This window comes from Lynx canadensis, chromosome B2 (assembly GCF_007474595.2).
Source record: "Lynx canadensis isolate LIC74 chromosome B2, mLynCan4.pri.v2, whole genome shotgun sequence".
Taxonomy (NCBI): Eukaryota; Metazoa; Chordata; class Mammalia; order Carnivora; family Felidae; genus Lynx; species Lynx canadensis.
This window is the reverse complement of record NC_044307.1, coordinates 26238826-26258328: the sequence shown is the minus strand read 5'-3', so window position 1 is coordinate 26258328 and position 19503 is coordinate 26238826. Positions and strand designations below refer to the sequence as shown.

Genomic DNA, 19503 nt, shown 5'->3' with positions numbered 1-19503 from the left:
GAGGAAATAAAAAATGTGAACAGACAGTAAATAGTACAGAAATCGAATCAGTAATCAAAAATCTCTCAACAAACAAGAGTCCAGGGCTGGATGGCTTTCCAGGGGAATTCTACCATTTAAAGAAGAGTTAACACCTATTCTTTTGAAGCTGATCCAAAAAACAGAAATGGAAGGAAAACTTCCAAACTCATTCTAAGAGACCAGCATTACCTTGATTCCAAAACCAGACAAAGGCCCCCCTAAAAAGCAGAACTACAGACCAATTTCCCGGATAAACGTAGATGAAAAAGTTCTCAAAAGATACTAGCAAACCAGATCCAACAATACATTAAAAGAATTATTCACCACAACCAAGTGGGATTTATTCCTGGGATGCAGGACTGGTTCAATATCCACAAATCAGTCAATGTGATACATCACGTTAATGAAAGAAAAGAACTACATGATCCTCTCAATAATGCAGAGAAAATATTTGACAAAATTCAGCACCATTTTTCAATAAAAACCCTCAAGAAAGTAGGGATAGAAGGATCATACCTCAGGATCATAAAAGCCATATACGAAAGACCCACTGCTAATATCATCCACAATGGGGAAAAACACAGCTTTCCCCCTAAGGTCAGGAACACGACAGGGATGTCCACTCTCACCACTGTTATTCAACATAGGGTTGGAAGTCCTAGCCTCAGCAATCAGACAGCACAAAGAAATAAAAGGCATCCAAATCAGCAAGGAGTAAGTCAAACTTTCACTCTTCGCAGGCAACATAATACTCTATGTGAAAACCCAAAAGACTCCATCAAAAAACTGCGAGAACTGATCCATGAATTCAGCAAAGTCACAGGATATAAAATCAATGTACAGAAATCAGTTGCATTTCTATACACCAATAATGAAGCAACAGAAAGAGAAAATCAAGGAATTGATCCCGTTTACAATTGCACCAAAACCCATAAAATACCTAGGCATAAACCTAACCAAAGGGGACAAAAATCTATACACTGAAAACTATAGAAAGCCTATGAAAGAAATTGAAGAAGACACAAAAACATGGAAAAATATTCCATGCCCATGGATTGGCAAAACAAATATTGTTAAAATGTCGATACTACCCAAATTAATCTACATATTCAATGCAATCCCTATCAAAATAACACCAGTATTCTTCATAGAGGTAGAACAAACAATCCTTAAATTTGTATGGAACCACAAAAGACCCCAAATAGTCAAAGCAAACCTGAAACAGAAAAGCAAAGCTGGAGGCATCACAATCCTAGACTTCAAGCCGTATTACAAAGCTGTTATCATCAAGACAGTATGGTAATTCCACAAAAACAGATGCATAGATCAATGGAACAGAATACTCAGAAATGGACCCACAAACATATGGTTAACTAATCTTTGACAAAGCAGGAAAGAATATCCAATGGAAAAAAGACAGTCTCTCCAGTAAATGGTGTTGGGAAAACTGGACAGCGACATGCAGAAGAATGAACCTGGACCACTTTCTTACACCATAAACAAAAATAAACTCAAAATGGATCAAAGAACTAAACATAAGACAGGAAGCCATCAAAATCCTAGAGGAGAAAACAGGCAACAACCTCTTTGACCTTGGCTGCAGCAACTTCTTACTTGACATGTCTCCAAAGGCAAGGGAAACAAAAGCAAAAATGAACTATTGGGACTTTATCAAGATAAAAAGCTTATGCACAGCAAAGGAAACAATCAGCAAAACTCAAAGGCAACCGATGGACTGAGAGAAGATATTTGCAAATGACATGTCAGATAAAGGGTTAATTCCAAAATCTATAAAGAACTTATCAAACTCCATACCCAAAACACAAATAATCTGGTGAAGAAATGGACAAAAGTCATGAATAGACACGTCCATTCCAAAGAAAACATGCAGATGGCTATTAGACATATGAAAAGATGCTCAGCATCACTCATCAACAGAGAAATACAAATCACAAGTACGATGAGATACCACCTCACACCTGTCAGAATGGCTAATATTAACAACCTGGGCAACAACAGATGTTGGCAAGGATGTAGAGAAAGAGAAACTGTTCCTTTTGCACAGCTGGTGGGAATGCAAACTAGTGCAGCCATTATAGAAAACAATATGGAGGCTTCTAAAAAAATTAAAAATACAACTACCCTATGACCCAGCAACTGCAGAACTAGGAATTTACCCAAAGGATACAGGAGTGCTGTTTCAAAGGAGCACGTGCACCCCAATGTTTATAGCAGCACTATCGACAATAGCCAAAATATGGAAAGAGCCCAAATATCCATCAACAGATGAATGGATAAAGATGTGGTGTGTGTATATACATACATATATATACATATATATATACATATGTATATACATATGTATACATATGTATATACATATACATATAGTGGAATAGTACTTAGCAGTCAAAAAGAATAAAATTTGCCATTTGCAACAATGTGGATGGAACTAAACGTGCTAAGTGAAATAAGTCAGTCAGAGAAAGACAAATATCATATGATTTCACTTATATGTGGAATTTAAAATGCAAAAAGGGGCATTTGAGTGGCTCAGTCGGTTAAGCGGTGACTTCAGCTTAGGTCATGATCTTGCGGTTCATGAGTTCAAGCCCCACATCAGGCTCTGTGCTGACAGCTCAGAGCCTGGAGGCTGCTTCAGATTCTGTGTCTCCCTCTCTCAGCCCCTCCCTCTCTCACACTCTGTCTCTCTCTCTCTCTCTCAAAAATGAATAAAACATTTTAAAAAATTATAAAATACAAACAGATGAACATTAAAAAAAAGGAAAGCAAACATAATATAAACACAGAGAGGGAGACAAATCATAAGAGACTCTTAAATACAGAAAACAAACTGAGGGTTCCTGGAGGGGTGTTGGATGGCGAGATGGACTAAATGGGCAAGGAGCATTAAGGAGGACACTTGTTGAGATGAGCACAGAGTGTAATAAGTAAGTGATGAATCACTAAATTCTATTCTTGAAATCATTAACTGGGATTTAAGCTAAAAAAATTAAATCCCTTAAAAATATATACACAATTATAAATAAAATAAAATAATAAAAATAAAACAAATCAAAACAAAATAAAATAATAATATAATATAAAATAATGGTCAATGCACCAGAAATCACAAAATACCCTTCCCAGAGTCTTGCAATGAAAGATGAAAGACAAGGATGTAATAAAGATTAGATTAAGGCAGCATGAAGAAACCTTATGTTCAAGTTGGGAAATGAACATAAGGCAATTATCAGTAATATCATCATGGCCAATATTTACTGACCACATATATCAATGCTATTTGTTGGAAAGCTGAGATTAAATAAGGATTATAGATTAAGGTGGCAAGAAGAAAACCTTGTGTTTAGGTTGGAAAAGAAGCATAAGGAAATCATCAATATCATCATGACCAATTATACTGACTACTACATCTATTAATGCCATTTGTTGAAAAAAAACTGTCCATGGATTTCTCATGTTTCTGCACATCTTGCAAGCAGAGTTATTTGAATGTCCTCTTGTCCCAAAGCTATCTTTTCAAGGATGTAAAGAAGATAAAGTGTCTTCTTCCAGAACAAGTTTGTTTACTGTCCATCATAAAAGATTCAGGTTCCCTAAGCTCAGTGTTTTCTCCTATAACATAGCCCATTGCATATATAGATCTCACCTTGCCATATTCGTATTGCCCTGCAAAAACTAGGGTTCAGAAAATGAGAGCAAGAAAATGTGACACTTTAGTATCTGCTATTGCTATGTGTTTAATAAAGCCCTTTGTCTCCAACCCAAAAGTCTTATATCTTCTGCCAGTACCCACAAAACTGGCAGGCTAATTGGCTGGCTTGTAAGTAGGGTAAAATCTTAGACCCTTCACAGTTCTTGGTGACTATAAGCATTTTATAAACATTATCCCCTAAGCATCTCAGCATTCTTTAAGAATAGTACTCCTACTATTTTCATTTCATAAATATATTCACAGAACACATATTGATCAAGTGCCAATTATGTGTCAGGCACTATCTGAGGTAGTGAAGATAGAGCTGTAAAAAATATAGAGAAAGTCCTTGCCTTCAGGGGGCTTTACAGTAGATGATGAATGAGTGTGATGATTAAATTAAGACCCAGAGAAACTATGCACCTTGCTTAGGGTCAAGTAAGTAATACTGTAAGTAACGGAGCCAGGTTGTATCTGAGCAATACGACTGTCTAAGCCAGAACTATTAACCACTATACTATAGTGCCTCCTACACTGTGGTGATTAAAAAGAGAGAGAGAGAGAGAGAGAGAGAGAGAGAGAAAGAAAAGAGAAAAGAAAAAACAAACCAAAAATCGCCTATTCATGAGATTTCCAAAGATTAGTGTACTCAGAATCATCTGGTACTATATCTCACTAAAAGAAACCAGGACTCCTGGAAGAAATGTCCTTGCAAGTCTGGAGCAGGAAGACAGGCTTAGAACATCTTGTTCTAGAAGAATGCAAAAAAAAAACCAGAAAGCTAATCAGGAATAATGGGATTCTATCTAAAGGACAATTTAGGAGCAACCTAAATAGGCTTCCAAGAGGACAAATTTGAGCATCACTGAAGATAACTGCAATGGATTACAACATATGAAAGTTGTTCCATACGATACTTCTCAAAAAAATCCACATTTACAGGATGCTAGGTTTTATGGAATGAACTTTGTTCCCTTTAACATTCATACACTGAAATCTTAATGCCAGTACCTCAGAATAGTGACTATATTTGGAGACAGAATACAAAGGTAATTAAGGTTACATGCGGTCATGTTGGTGAGCCTTAATCCAATATGACTGGTGCCCTTATAAGAAAGCATTAGGATATAAACACAGACTAAGGGACAACTATATGAATTTAAAAAGAGAAGACAGCCATCTAAAAGCCAAGGAGACTCCTCAGAATGAAATCAATCTTGCCAACATCTTGATCTCAGACTTCTAGTCTCCAGAACTGCAAGAAAATAAATTTCTGTTGCTTAAGCCACTCAATCTGTGTTGTTAGGACTGCTCTAGTAAACTAATGCACTAAAAAAACACCTCCTTGGGGCACCTGGGTGGCTCAGTCAGTTAAGCGTCCGACTTCGGCTCAGGTCATGATCTCACGGTTCATGGGTTCGAGCCCTGCATCAGTCTCTGTGCTGACAGCTCAGAGCCTGGAGCCTGCCTCAGATTCTGTCTCTCCCTCTCTCTATGCCTCTCCCCTGCTTATGCTCTCTCTCTTAAAAATAAGTAAACATTGGGGCGCCTGGGTGGCGCAGTCGGCTAAGCGTCCGACTTCAGCCAGGTCATGATCTCGCGGTCCGTGAGTTCGAGCCCCGCGTCAGGCTCTGGGCTGATGGCTCAGAGCCTGGAGCCTGTTTCCGATTCTGTGTCTCCCTCTCTCTCTGCCCCTCCCCTGTTCATGCTCTGTCTCTCTCTGTCCCAAAAATAAATAAAAAACGTTGAAAAAAAAAATTTTTTTTAAAAAAAATAAAAAAATAAAAAAAAAATAAGTAAACATTAAAAAAATTTTAAAAACCACCTCCTTAATTTGAAAGCTGGTAAGAATCAAGCCACTATTCCATCTTTCCTATATGATCTGTGATTTAGGGTAACCAAACAGCTGATATGCGTAAGCTCCTTTTTGTTTTTACAAAAGAATTATGACTAATCAAACAAGAAGAAATAACAGAACTAGAGTATCACCATTTGCAATACTTAATGAATAGACTTAGACAGTGAACATGAATAGCCGAAAAATAACAAAAAGAGAAAAGGCCAGATATTACAAACCTTCCTAATGGAAGTATAAAACATTACCTTTGACATTTCTTGGGAGAAAAAAAAAAAAAAAAAAAAAAAACCCAGCCCAAATCTGATCAAGCCTCTAGATTTAACTGCCAATGTATAGGAAATATAGGAACATGTTAAATGTCACCATAGGGTCACAATCAGTGAAATCCAGATGTGCAAAACCCTCTAAGACAATAGATCTGATTTCTGCAACAACAACAACAAATCTCCAAAAAACAAAACAACAAAAGGAAATGGAGGGAAAACCAATCTTAATGCAGACCTTAGATACAAAATTCAAACTAGCTGTCACAGACAGAGATAACTAGAGAAATGCAGACGTTGATTGGATATTTGATAATATTAAGGGATTTTTATTTTTTCTTTTTTTAAATTTTAGTTTTTAATTTTTAAGCATGATAAATGGAATTGCGCTTTTTTTCATAAATGGAATTGGGCTTTATATCTCTTAGATATATAGTGTAATATTTACAAATGAAATAAATGACATGATGCCTGGGATTATTTTTAAAACAAGCAGGATAAAGAAACAGGAGTGGATATATATGAAATAAGACTAGCCATATAGTGATAATTAATGAAGCTACATAGATGATGGATGTGTGGAGTTCATAACTCTATCCTCTCTCTTTTTATATTTTCATAACTTCCCTTATGAAAAGATAAAAAGATCTGTGGTGCTTATTAAAAATATATAGGCCTTCCCACCTCCCCTCAAGATTTTTATTGTGGGTTTAGGCCTAGTTGTCTGGATTGTAACCATCTTACCTAAGTTATTTTAACACAGGTGTGGGAGAAACACCAGCCTAGAGGTCACACACTTGGCAGCAAGCAGGCTTTAGGCACTAGGAAATGCTTATACTAAAGCACACACAGTTTCCTTGGCTCCCAGCAACCAGGTTAATTTACAACAGCCAATGCTGATCCAGTCTGTCCTCTCCAGGAAAAGGACCAAGGACTGGATTTATGAACCACCCACTGAAATTAGCCTGAAAGGATTAAGCCAGCTTTCTTTCACAACAAACTATACATGTCTAATGTCATTTCAGGGGTATCTCATCCGTTTGACTTGTCTCCCTAGCAGCCTTCAAGTATAAAATGTAGTCCCTGAGACAGTGTCCCAGCTTTCCATTATCACTGAAGATAACAGAAAATAACAAAAACTTACAACTATTCTGACAGACAAGCAAATCCCAAAAAATGGCAGATGTTATGATAAAACAGATAGAAAAAACTGGCTTAAGAAAAACCAAAATCCAGGCTTTAACTCAGATAAACCTAATATACCTCTGCATCTCCAGCAGGCACTCAATAAATGCACTGGGTTAATGAAACAAACCTAATGAAACAATGCTCCCATGATGGGTAGAGGGTAGGGAGATGACTAGCAGAGGAAAGGAAAATATGATCATCATCCTAAAGACTCAGAAAACTAAAACAATCTACCAGAGGAGCCAGCAGAAAGTATTAAAAAAAACGTCTTTAATATCTTAATTAGATTGCAAAAAGACTTACGAAAAAGTGCAAAAAGCCATAATGAAAGAAGCAGCTACGGTAAAAATAGGATAAAATAAAAAGGAAGGTGAATTAAATAAGGAAAGAAACTAAAATTGAAAAAAGATTTAAATTCCCACTAAAACCAGTGAAGGTCAAAAGTGAAGTAAAAACAGATTCCAAACTGTAGAAGACCCCAAAGAAAAGACAGGATATATACCAAAAACAAGCCTTCCAACCCACATGCAAGGCAAGAATACATTAAAAATAAAAAACAAGAAGGCAGAAATATGTCCAAACTAATCTGTTATGATGATCACTATAAATGAATTTAGCTCCTCTCTACTAAAGCTCTCCGATTAAGGGAAAAAAATAGGATACTACCTCTCAAAATAACCAGATTGGGTACATATCAAGTAGATAAAAATAAAAGAAAGAGGGCACCTGGCTGGCTCAATCAGTACAGCATGTGACTCTTGATCTCAGGGTTGTGAGTTCAAGCTCCATGGTGGGTGTAGAGATAATGTAAAAATATTTTTTTTAATAAATAAGAATAAATAGAAGAAAAATGGAGTGGCATTATTTTTTTTTAAATTTTTTTCAACTTTTTTTATTTATTTTTGGGACAGAGAGAGACAGAGCATGAACGGGGGAGGGGCAGAGAGAGAGGGAGACACAGAATCGGAAACAGGCTCCAGGCTCTGAGCCATCAGCCCAGAGCCCGACGCGGGGGCTCAAACTCCCGGACCGCAAGATCGTGACCCAGCTGAAGTCGGACGCTTAACCGACTGCGCCACCCAGGCGCCCCTGGAGTGGCATTATTAATATAAGACAAAGTAGACTTTAAGGCAAAAGCATTAAGCAGAACAGTGATTAGGATATACCAGTCATGAATTTGTATTTGTAAAATATCACTGAATTGAAAATAAAAAGAATTAAAAGACTAAGAGGCAAAAGTTATTAGAAGTGCAAGGAAAGTTGAGCTTACAAAATCTGACACCATTAAAAGAGCACACACCTCTCCATCTGGTATATTCTGTAGGAAAAAATTACAAAGCACAGAGGATTGGAATAATATAATTGATAATATTGAAGGATTTGTGTCAGATTTGTAACGCACATATTAAAAATACATCTTCCTTTTAACCATCAATGGAACATTTATAAAAATTGATAATACATCAAGACACAAAGAAAATCTCAGAAAGTTCTTAAATATAAAGGACACAAAGCCAAAGTCTCAGTTCCAAAGCGATAAAATTACTAATTTTAAACAATAAAAAATACCAGAAATTTTTAAATACTATACTGAATAATGCATAAAACAGACAAAAAAAATCTGCAACTACAGGTAACTTTAAAAATAACAGGACTACCACTTATCAACACATAATCAGATACACTCCAAAGAAAATGCACAGCCTTAAAGCTTTTCAATATTACACAAGCAAACAAAAATTTTGATGTCCACTTACTGATACCTCCAAAAAAAAGTGGGGGGGGGGGCTGGAAATTTTTCATTTACAGTAAGAAATTAAAGGACTTAAAGCACAAGTCCATAGTTTAAGATAACACACTTCAGAATGAACCAGTTTTAGGCCACCTGCACCCAGCTGATGGATCGATAAAGTTAAATAATACCAGATGCTTCCATGTTTTCATAGGGCACGGAGGTAAAGAGGGCAGGAAGGCAGAGAGTCATGAGTTTAAAAGAGTTCAAAAAGTAGAGACTGAGGACACAGAAAAGAGTTTAATATGCATCCATTTTTCTTAGTATAAGTACTTTTATTCTAACATTAATTGAAACTAAACAGACAAGTAGTGCCGGCATGAAGTTCTATTTTACATCAGTTATTCTGGGAAAATGAATTTACTTGATTGCCATAAAGGCTGTGGTTGCTAACAGTTCTGAGAATCAAGAATAAAGGAAAATAGGGGCGCCTGGGTGGCGCAGTCGGTTAAGCGTCCGACTTCAGCCAGGTCACGATCTTGCGGTGCGTGAGTTCGAGCCCCGCATCAGGCTCTGGGCTGATGGCTCAGAGCCTGGAGCCTGTTTTCGATTCTGTGTCTCCCTCTCTCTCTGCCCCTCCCCCATTCATGCTCTGTCTCTCTCTGTCCCAAAAATAAATAAATGTTGAAAAAAAAAAGAATAAAGGAAAATATCTAGGTCTGTGAACTACTGCAGGAGCAGTTTTCATTATTTATTTCATTTCAAATAAAGCCAGTATTCTGATTAGAAAATGGACAGTTTCCACATCTGCTTAGTATTAGGCTAGTATTAGTATTAGTTCTAGGAATAGCTACTATTCTTCAAGCACCTGAGTGTGTGAGGAACTGCATACATAACACTTCTTAACCTAAGGACTGAAAGGGACAGGTTGGCATCACCAATTTACCTAGGAGCCAACTGATCCCATACTGGGCCAAAGCCATGCAACCAGGAAAGGTACAAAGTCGGGATTCCAACCCCAGATCTCAACACAGTATAATTATTAAGTAGAACTATACAGCTTAGGATCAGGTTAGAGACAAATTATAGGCTCCCGCTAACCGTAGTCATGTGACCTTGGACACTCGCTTATTCAATAAATATTTATTAAGCATCTTCTGTGTGCAAGCTTCTGTGTTTAGATATAGAGGTTCAGGGGCGCCTGGGTGGCTCAGTTGGTTAAGCGGCCAACTTCGGCTCACGTCATGATCTTGCGGTTCGTGAGTTCGAGCCCCACATCAGGCTCTGTGCTGACAGCTCAGAGCCTGGAGCCTGTTTTGGATTCTGTGTCTCCCTCTCTCTGACCCTCCCCCATTCATGCTCTGTCTCTGTCTCAAAAATAAATAAACATTAAAAATAAAATTTTAGATATAGAGGTTCGGAGTTCCCAAATCTCAAAAAAATGTGATCAAATATACTATCTACCTCATAAAATCCTTATTGTAAATTAAAGACATTTCTCTCATTCAAATATACCACACCAGAGCACCTGACTCATTATCACAGTCACCTGAGGGCTAGTAACGTGAAACACAATACAGTACAATCCTTTCAAAAACCTCCCCCAGCATTTTCATGGTTGGCCAGATTTAGGAACCTGAAAAATAACTGCATTTTTGCTTCTTAAAAAAGATGTTTTGCTTATTAACATAAGTTAAATTAATAAGCATGAACTCAAAAAGAGAATGTTGCATTTTTTTTTAATGTTTACTTATTTTTGACAGAGAGAGTGAGCACAAGCAGGGGAGGGGCAGAGAGAGGGAGACCCAGAATATGAAGCAAGCAAGCTCCAAGCTGTCAGCACAGAACCCGACGCGGGGCTCGAACCCACAAACCACGAGATACGACCTGAGCCAAAGTCAGACACTTAGCTGACAGAGCCACCCCAAGTGCCCCAAGAGAACATCACATCTTAAGTACTGTAAGTATAGCACATTTGAGGTGACTAGAATATTATTAAGCTTTAGAAGGGCTCAGCAAATTCCAAGCAGTTTAAGAATAATAAAAACATGGTTCCTGAGCTTGGGAGAACTAAAGCAAAGTACAGTTCAACTCAAAGAGAAAATTCTTTGCCATAGAGACATGCCACCTTGCCCTTGAGAAAGATAAGTTTCCATGTAAAGAATGTTAAGCAGAAGAGACATCAGATCCACTCTTCTGCAAATACTCCTGAGGGAATCAGTGTGGTTAGAAAAAAGAGGGAAACATTACCACACTCCAGGTCTATGAAGAACTGGAGACAATGGCTGCAGCATTTCCCTCAATGAACTGCTCGCTCAAATCAACTTTTCTATCACACTCACACAGTAATTGCCCAAACCTAGAGGAAGAGAACTCCTGAGAAATGAACCTACTTTTGTTTTAACACACACACAAAGTCAGGCACCCAGTCCCTCTCTAAAGGCCATAAATAAAGTAGCCAATAACAGTCTCTATTAACAATAATACTAATTATTACTTTACATCTTAAACTTATACATCCTTAAAATGTGGTCCAAGCACTTTATACTTACTCACAGTCCATATAAGCAACCCTGTAAGGTTGTAGTACTATTATCTCCATCTAATAATGTAGTAGTATCTTTACCCCCATTTTATAGATGAGGGAACAGAGGCAATAGCAATGTTCCCACCAAGCTGCCTATGTATATCACTATCATACAAAAGTGCCTTGGAGTAAAGATGTTTCAATTTGTCCTTAACCAGCTAAAGGCAACAGATGTGACTCCAGGCAAAATGTAACATTAACAACTTTTGAATCTGGTGTTACAGGCCTCCCCAGCTACTACCTGCCCACATCAGCCACCCAGGATAAAATTCTATTTCTGTTTATTAATAAAAAGTATCAAAACAGAATAGACTCTGATTCTGATATTTTTCACTAATTATATATTAAGAGTTTTCCTAAGCATATTATCTAATTTTTTGTTTGCAATCTTATCTCATATCAAAAGAATTTTAAGCACCATAAAGCTACAATAAGGCAATGCAACAATAGTTAAAAACAGACTTTGAAGCCAGAGGTTGGCCTCTTACTAGCTCTATCACTTCAGCTAAGTCATCTCACTTTTCTGCACTTCATCTGTGAAGTGGGTATAGGCCTTCATGAAGCAGGGGCAAAAATTAAAGCATGAAGTTCCTAACAAAATGTCTGGTAAAATAACTTAGTATAGAGGAAATTGGGATGTGGGATGGTAGGGAATAGGTCAGAGAGGAAATAGGGGAATTCACAGAAACCATATAATGGCTTATCTTACAGCCAGGTATACAAACAACACTGATCTGCCTGGTATAGGATGGGAGAGGGGACATTGAGAGCACCAATGAAGCCAAATAGGTGGCAAAGAATAATCCTAAGAAAATCCTTCTTTTCTCAAACCTCCTCTCTCAGAAGCCCACCTCCTGCAACCTAGGTAGTAAAGTAGGAGATGGCCTGGAAGCAATTGCTGAAGCCCCTTCCCCAGGACTGATACCACCCAGTACTAAGACTCCATGCAGCTCTGTGCACAGGCTACAGTACAGGGTTCAAGAATAAGGAAAGGTCAGGTTAAAGGCCAGGCACAGAGGGGACATCTTAAAAAGGTATGGCTGTCAAGGTAAGCAGAGGAGCAGAAAAGCAATGTAAGCAGGTAGAAGAGTCAAAAGAAGAGATTCTATTTTAGAAGATGGACAATCTCAGAAAGCTTGTAGGCAAGTGAGGAAAAGAAATACAGGAAAGAGTACAAAATAAGTGGACCCATACTCAGAAAGAACAGTATTTGGTTGAAAGAACATAGCTAGTAGGCCCAGACTTGGTGAAGATGACCAGAGAAGAGAGGAACCATCAAACTATAGTAAGATTTTAAAAGGATGAGGTGTGATTTGCCTAAGAATGGGATTGATCTCAAAAAAAGAAAAAAAAAAAGCAAGAAAAAAAGAAAAGATATTTTACTAAAAGGGATAGGTCTATGGTAAAACCTGGAGAGATCAGGAAAAGTGGAATAGATCTGGAGCACTGGCTACAAAGACTAAAACAACAGTATAATAATGATATAGACAAAAGTATAGCTGGCTCTATAAGTCATGATTTAATAGAATTTTCCTATAATTACCCTTTCCAATGTCTGAACATCCATATGCCCTGACTTCCCCCATTGACAATGAGGTTCTGTGGCAAAATATACCCTTGGAAATATATTCTTTGTTAAAAAATAATCTCTACCATGACTACATATAGAAAAAGAGATGCCATTATCATAAGAGCATAATTTGAGATCTCTTGACATTCTTTCACTGAAAAACTACTTTGCACAATAGCCAATTTACTATTTGTGTAGAATATAACAATGAATAAAAATGCTATCTGCCTTCAAGAACACTACCATCTAGTCCAAGAGATGAGAAATGCAAACTACCATAGTACACATAGAAAAGCATGATAAAGATGGCAAAACACAGCACAATACATAGAAGAACTCTAACTTAAATCCAAGATAACTCATTTGTAAAAAGAGGCAGTTGCTCTTCATAAGAAGAAATTTAAATGTATCTTCAAAACTTGATTTCAGGAAGTTGCAATAGTAAGGTCCACAGAGAGTACAAAAAGGTTATGCAAAATATGTACATATATGTATATACATACATATATATATACACATATATTTTTTTAAGGTTCTCTATTTTGAAATTAACTGCCAAAGTAAATAAATTAAATTCTTACTTAAAAAATGGAAATTTAAGGTGATACACCCATCTGATCATACTGAAAGATATAATACAGCAGTGGCACAATTTATTGACAAGGGCCAATCATGAAGTATGGGTTAACTGCAGGTAGATTAAGCAATTCTCAGTCTGTGGTGTGAATGACAGCAACTGGGGCACTTCAGGACTGCTCAGAAGTACAGGATTGAATCAATGAAAGCCAGAGAATTGGCAAAACTGGCCACCAGTGTAGGCAGAGATGCCAGAGGTTGGGCAAGGCATATTTCAAAATATCAAAGGAACTCTCTCACGGAAATAAAAGAAGAATAATGTCAGAATCTCACCTTACAGAGCCCAGACCAAATAAAAAACACCTGGGTCTTTCTGGAGAGACTCTAATGCTGCAGAGAAAGGTATACACCAGAACTAATCTGTTTTCTCAGTTGTTCCCCTGGCCAGGGGCTAGCCCCAGTATAGTAACCCCAAATTTGGTCATAAATCTTGATCTTTTCATCATTTGAATTTTCTAAGGAAAAAAAGTTATTAGCAAACACAAAAATGGCGTGGAAAATGAAGTTCAGGACTTAAAAGCTAATATGAAAGTTGAATTTTTCCCTTTTTTCTCACTGTCTTAAAAAAAGACAATTGTGTATGATAAAGCTATATGACTGCCCACCATATCTATACTTCACTACTTGAGTAACTTGTTCCTTGTAAACACATAAGCAAATGCAAATTACATACATACAGAGCAGGATGCTGCTTTGAAATAAATAATAACCAATGTGAACAAATCCTCCCATTAATTCCTAAGTATTTTTCTGAGATTTCCAAAATAATTGATAAACAAAAAGATTTTTTTTCCAATGTCTGTTAGACCCTTAGAATGATAAGAGACTCCAAGAAGCATACGTCATTAGCTATTTCCTCTCCAAGACATGTGTAACAATACTATGTAAGACAGATCTATGAAATTCCACTTTTAAAAGGATTCATGAAAAAGGTACCTATCAACAAGGAAGATAACTAACCCTTCTTAATGCTCAGTTCCCACTCACCCTTCTCTTCAAAAAGTGTCTTTCCATTCCAAATGGATAAAGAAGATGTGGTGTATACAATGAAATATTACTCAGCAGTCAAAAAGAATGAAATACTGCCATTTGCAACAACATGGATGGAACAAGAATGTATTATGCTAAGCAAAACAAGCCAGTAAGAGAAAGATAAATACCATTTGATTTCACTCGTATGTGGAATTTAAAAGAGAAAACAGATGAACATAGGGAAGGGAAGGAAAAATAAGATAAAAAAGGAAAGCAAACCATAAGAGACTCTTAAATATAGAGAACAAACTGAGGGTTGCTGGAGGGGTATTGGGTAGGGGGATGGGCTAAATCAGTGATGGGCACTAAGGAAGACATGTGTTGGGATGAGCACTGGGTGTCATATGTAAGTGATGAATCACTAAATTCTATTCCTGAAACCATTATTACACTATATGTTAACTAAGATTTAAATATTTTTTAATAGTGTCTTTCCGTTCAATAAATGGAATCTCTATTCATCCAAATGATCAAGAAAAACACTTAGCATTCATCCTTGACTCCTCCCTTCTTTTTATTCCCCAAATCTAATCCATCAGCAAATCTTATCAGTTCAAGTTCAAAGTATCATTCTGATTAGTCTACTTTTCTCACCTCCCCTGCCTACACTCCTATCCAACCCACCATCACCTCTTGCCTAGACTACTATACCAGTCTCCTAACTGGTGCATTCTTTTCCACGCTTGACCATATAATTCATGTGGCAAAAGTGATCTTAAACCATAAATGAGGTCACACCACATTCTTAACAAAAACCATCCAACAACTGTCACTCAGAATAAAACCTAACCTCATTATCAAGGGTCAAGAAGCCCTGAGAGGATCGGGGACCTTACCCACCTCCTAACCACTCTTCTCATCACTCTCTTACTCATTATGCTCCTGGCCTCTTTCTGTTTCTAAAACATAATAACTAGGCTTGTTGTACTTTGAGGCTTTTGCACTACTGTTTATTCTGTCCAGAAAGATATTCTCCAATATCTTTATATTTCAACACAAATCTCATTTTTCAGAGAGGCCATTCCTGAACTAAACCACCCTGTTAGTCTCCAGTGCAGTGCTTCTCAAACTATCTGTGAAGAAAGGCGGCTTTCTTGTTTTAATTTCTTATCTATCATGGAACTATTCTTTTGTAAAATACAGTAAAAATTATTTTCTTTTTAAATGGAATTTTAAAAGGACATACAGGGGCTCCTGGGTGGCTCAGTCAGTTGACTGTTTGACTTCAGCTCAGGTCATGATCTCACGGTTTGTGAGTTCAAGCCCCGTGTCAGGCTCTGTGCTGACAGCTCAGAGCCTGGAGCCTGCTTCAGATTCTGTGTCTCCCTCTCTCTCTGCCCCTCTCCTACTCGTGCTCTGTCTCTCTCTGTCTCATAAATAAATAAACCTTAAAAAAATTAAAAAATAATAAAATAAAATAAAAAGGACATACAAAGCATAAGTTCAAAATTTGCATTAGTAGCATCAACAGACAAAAATTTTCTCTATCACGTTACTAGGAATCTCTCACTTTCTGTGCTTATCCCACTGTGAACTGGCAAACTGAGCAGATTAGACTATGATACTGCTCCAATGTGTCACCAGTCTTTCCTTTGCACAGCACTTGGCACACCTTAGGTCCATTTATGTATGTATCTGTCTGTACCTGACACTATTCTCAGCAGTGGAGTTGCACAACGGAAGAAAGAGACAAGACCCCTCCTTTCTCAGAGCTCATGTTTTATGGAGAGGCCCAGGGAGGCATATTAGTCAAGACAAGGCAAAGCCAGGATTTGAACTTAGGTCTGACTCTAAAGTTTTTCCTGGCTTGTGAAAAACACTCAGCACTTAGCTAAGCAGTAAAATGTGCAAGTTTGTATGCATCATCATCTGTCCCTGAAAATACTGCACTCTTATAATTGTATAGTCTTCATATTACTTCTAACGTGTCTATTCAGATATCAACTTTAGGACATAACTGTGAGGAAGAAAAGATATTTTGTTAAAAGGGATGGGTCTGTGGTGATACCTGGAGAGATGAGGAAAAATGGAATAGAGCTGGAACACTGGCTATGAAGACTAAAACAACTGTATAATGATACAGACAAAAGCACAGATTTGTACTGTGTCTCCTGCTAGTGTTATTCCATCCTACATGCAAGTTCCTTCATCCACTTCCCAGATCAGCAGTGATGACATTTAGGATTTCTCCCAAGTCATAATCAGTGCCTCAGAAGAAAATTCTAGCTGCCATACTAGGGCCATTTTTAGAGAACTGGGACCATGATGGTGTTATACCTATTAAATATATAAATATAACTCCATGTCCTTAGACCTCATCAGCTTGTGATGAAAAAAAAAAAAAGTCCATTCAAAACACATTGGCCCACATCTATATAATGAGCAGACCTTGAGTTGTGTAGGATTATCTCATACATGCTCAGATTCTTGCCACTCCTGTTTAACCATTCACCATCTCCCCAAAACTCTCCATATTTATTACTCACGGTTTATAGAAAACTGAGAACTAGATATATTTAGTAAATATCTGTCAAAAAATAATTACTACATATTTGTTCAAACTTTATTCTATTAAATACAGTGTTATATCCTTACAAAGAATTCTCAAAGTTGCCTAGGCTTCAAATCCCCAAAGCTACTAATATCGAAGCTGCCACTGTGGTTCTAATGCAGCCAAACTAGAACTGAGAACCAAGGCACTTTACTATGAAAAATCAAGTATCCTATGGACAAAAACTTTAAGAGAAATAGGAAAGTGAAAGGTGATCATTTTTAAAATGTACAGGCACTGTTGTGATGTTTTAATGTACCATGTTATTAGAATATTATTTGCATAGGACTTCAAAAATCACATGTTTATGTTATTGCAATGTAGGATTGAGTCTACTCCTTAAAAATACCAAAAGTGATAATTAAATCCTGGCATAAGTCTACCTATTCAGTTTAGCTGATTCCCAGCATAAGGCCAAGGACACTGTTTAAAGATTTCCATTAAAACATCTGAATATCTGGAACAACTTGGATGGCGGGGGTCTGCAACAACCCCCAAGAGTTACTTCCACAGAAACAAAGTGCTAGCTAGCCTTCCTATAATAAACACTCTAGAAAAACTTTAGCTCTATATTTGGTGTCCCCTCCAGCTGCCTTTAAGCATTTACTCTAAAATACGCTGAAGACCATTGTTTAATTTTGTTCACTAATTTAAAGAAAAAAAATCCATTCTGTCAAGCAAGGACTAGAAACCACAAACCACCTACGTAGATTTACTTATCAAGATCTGACTAATCAAAGTGTAGGACTTAAATCACTAGTTGCCATGTACTAATACTCTAAAGTAAATGGGAACCTGAAAAAAATTCTTTACTTAGGTATTTGCCACATTTCACAAATAAATAGATATACACGTATATCTATTTATATATAATGTTATGTATGTGACAAATGTGATACTTTCAACTAAAAGTGAAGTCTACTATTAACCATTCATGATACTGTATGTTTAAAAACAATGTTTTTAAAACTTTGCCAGATCACTAAAATATCCTAAAGGATTCTTCCTCTTTAGGTTATCATATATAGTGTGTCTGCTTTATTGATTTTGTAATGGTATTATTTAAGACCTGAGATGTTCTTCATCTCAATCAGAATTCAAGTCAGATTCACAAAAGAAACAGTAAATAAGTTGGTTTCAGTTGGTTGGTCCTTTCTGCACTCAGGAGAGAAGGTGCCTCCAGTTGGTAAAGCATTCCTGACTCAGTCCAAGGACAGACCTTTACGTAGACCATCAGATTCTGCTTCAGCTCCACCCTCGTGGTTTGGGACAAAGTCACAGAGACTACCAAGTCCTATAACATGCTTAGGAAACAAGTTTCATTCTTTCATTCACCACTTAACAAGCATTCACAGTTCTCTAGATTTGATTTACCTGTGGCCCCATTAGTCACAATCACAAGATTGACTTTCATCCAACTAGACCAAAGCTACTCCTTGGAGAGGTACCAAGCTCTTAGACAAAACACAAAATGGAAGGAGCACAAAAATGCCTCGCAGTCTTCCATGTAGAAAACACCCATACCATGAGAGATACAGTGCTAAGTGTTTGCTATCCATCATTCCATTTAATCAACCCACAAGCCGATGGAAATAGTACCACCACTATTCCCATTTTTCAGAAGAGAACATAAAGGTTTAAAATGAAGTTAAGAAGTTCTTGCTTAAGTGGCATGTCAAGCAAATAAAACAGTAAAGGTTTAAAATCTGGGCTGTGACTTTTATCTATCTTTCTTTCACTATAATAGATAACATAAAATGGCATCCATATTAGGAGGGAACAATTAATGGTTTTCAAGCTGAAATTGTTTTATTCAAAGGGACTGTCCCTTAAAAATGTTTCCAATATAGTCAATTACTAAAGAGCAGAAAATTACAGATTTAAACCAGCACTTTCATTTCAGAATCACTGAACTCAATTCTTTCCTCTAAAACACTAGAAAACAATACTCACAAGTAATCTGCCCAGGAAAGCAGAGCAGTGAAGTCTCCAGGCCCCTTGCAGAGCTTCCAGTTTAGAAGGGACAAAAATAGCACTCTAATCCAGACCAATTAATAACTGACAAATTAACTACCTATACACTCAAGCTCTTTCTTTTCTCTTCAGGCTGACAGCTGCCCACATCCCTAGAAGAAACACATCCATTTCCACAGAAGAGGGAGGACTTAAAGTAAGGAGGTAATTTGGGTGCACAAGGGCTCCTGCACTGCACACAACTGGAATATGGATTTTATTATCTTCCGTAAATACTCAGAGCTCTCTCCTTAGACACAAAGTCCAATTTAGTTAAATTCATCAATGGTCAAATAGAAGTGATTTTAGCTTTCCCACCAACCTCCTCCTTGAGTTC

At 37.2% G+C, this 19503-nt stretch overlaps 1 protein-coding gene across 1 annotated transcript in view; it reads right to left on the bottom strand.

The window, feature by feature from the left end:
- Window positions 1-19503, bottom strand: part of GMDS (GDP-mannose 4,6-dehydratase) — a 636799-nt gene that overhangs the window by 541080 nt on the left and 76216 nt on the right. The window lies entirely within an intron of this gene.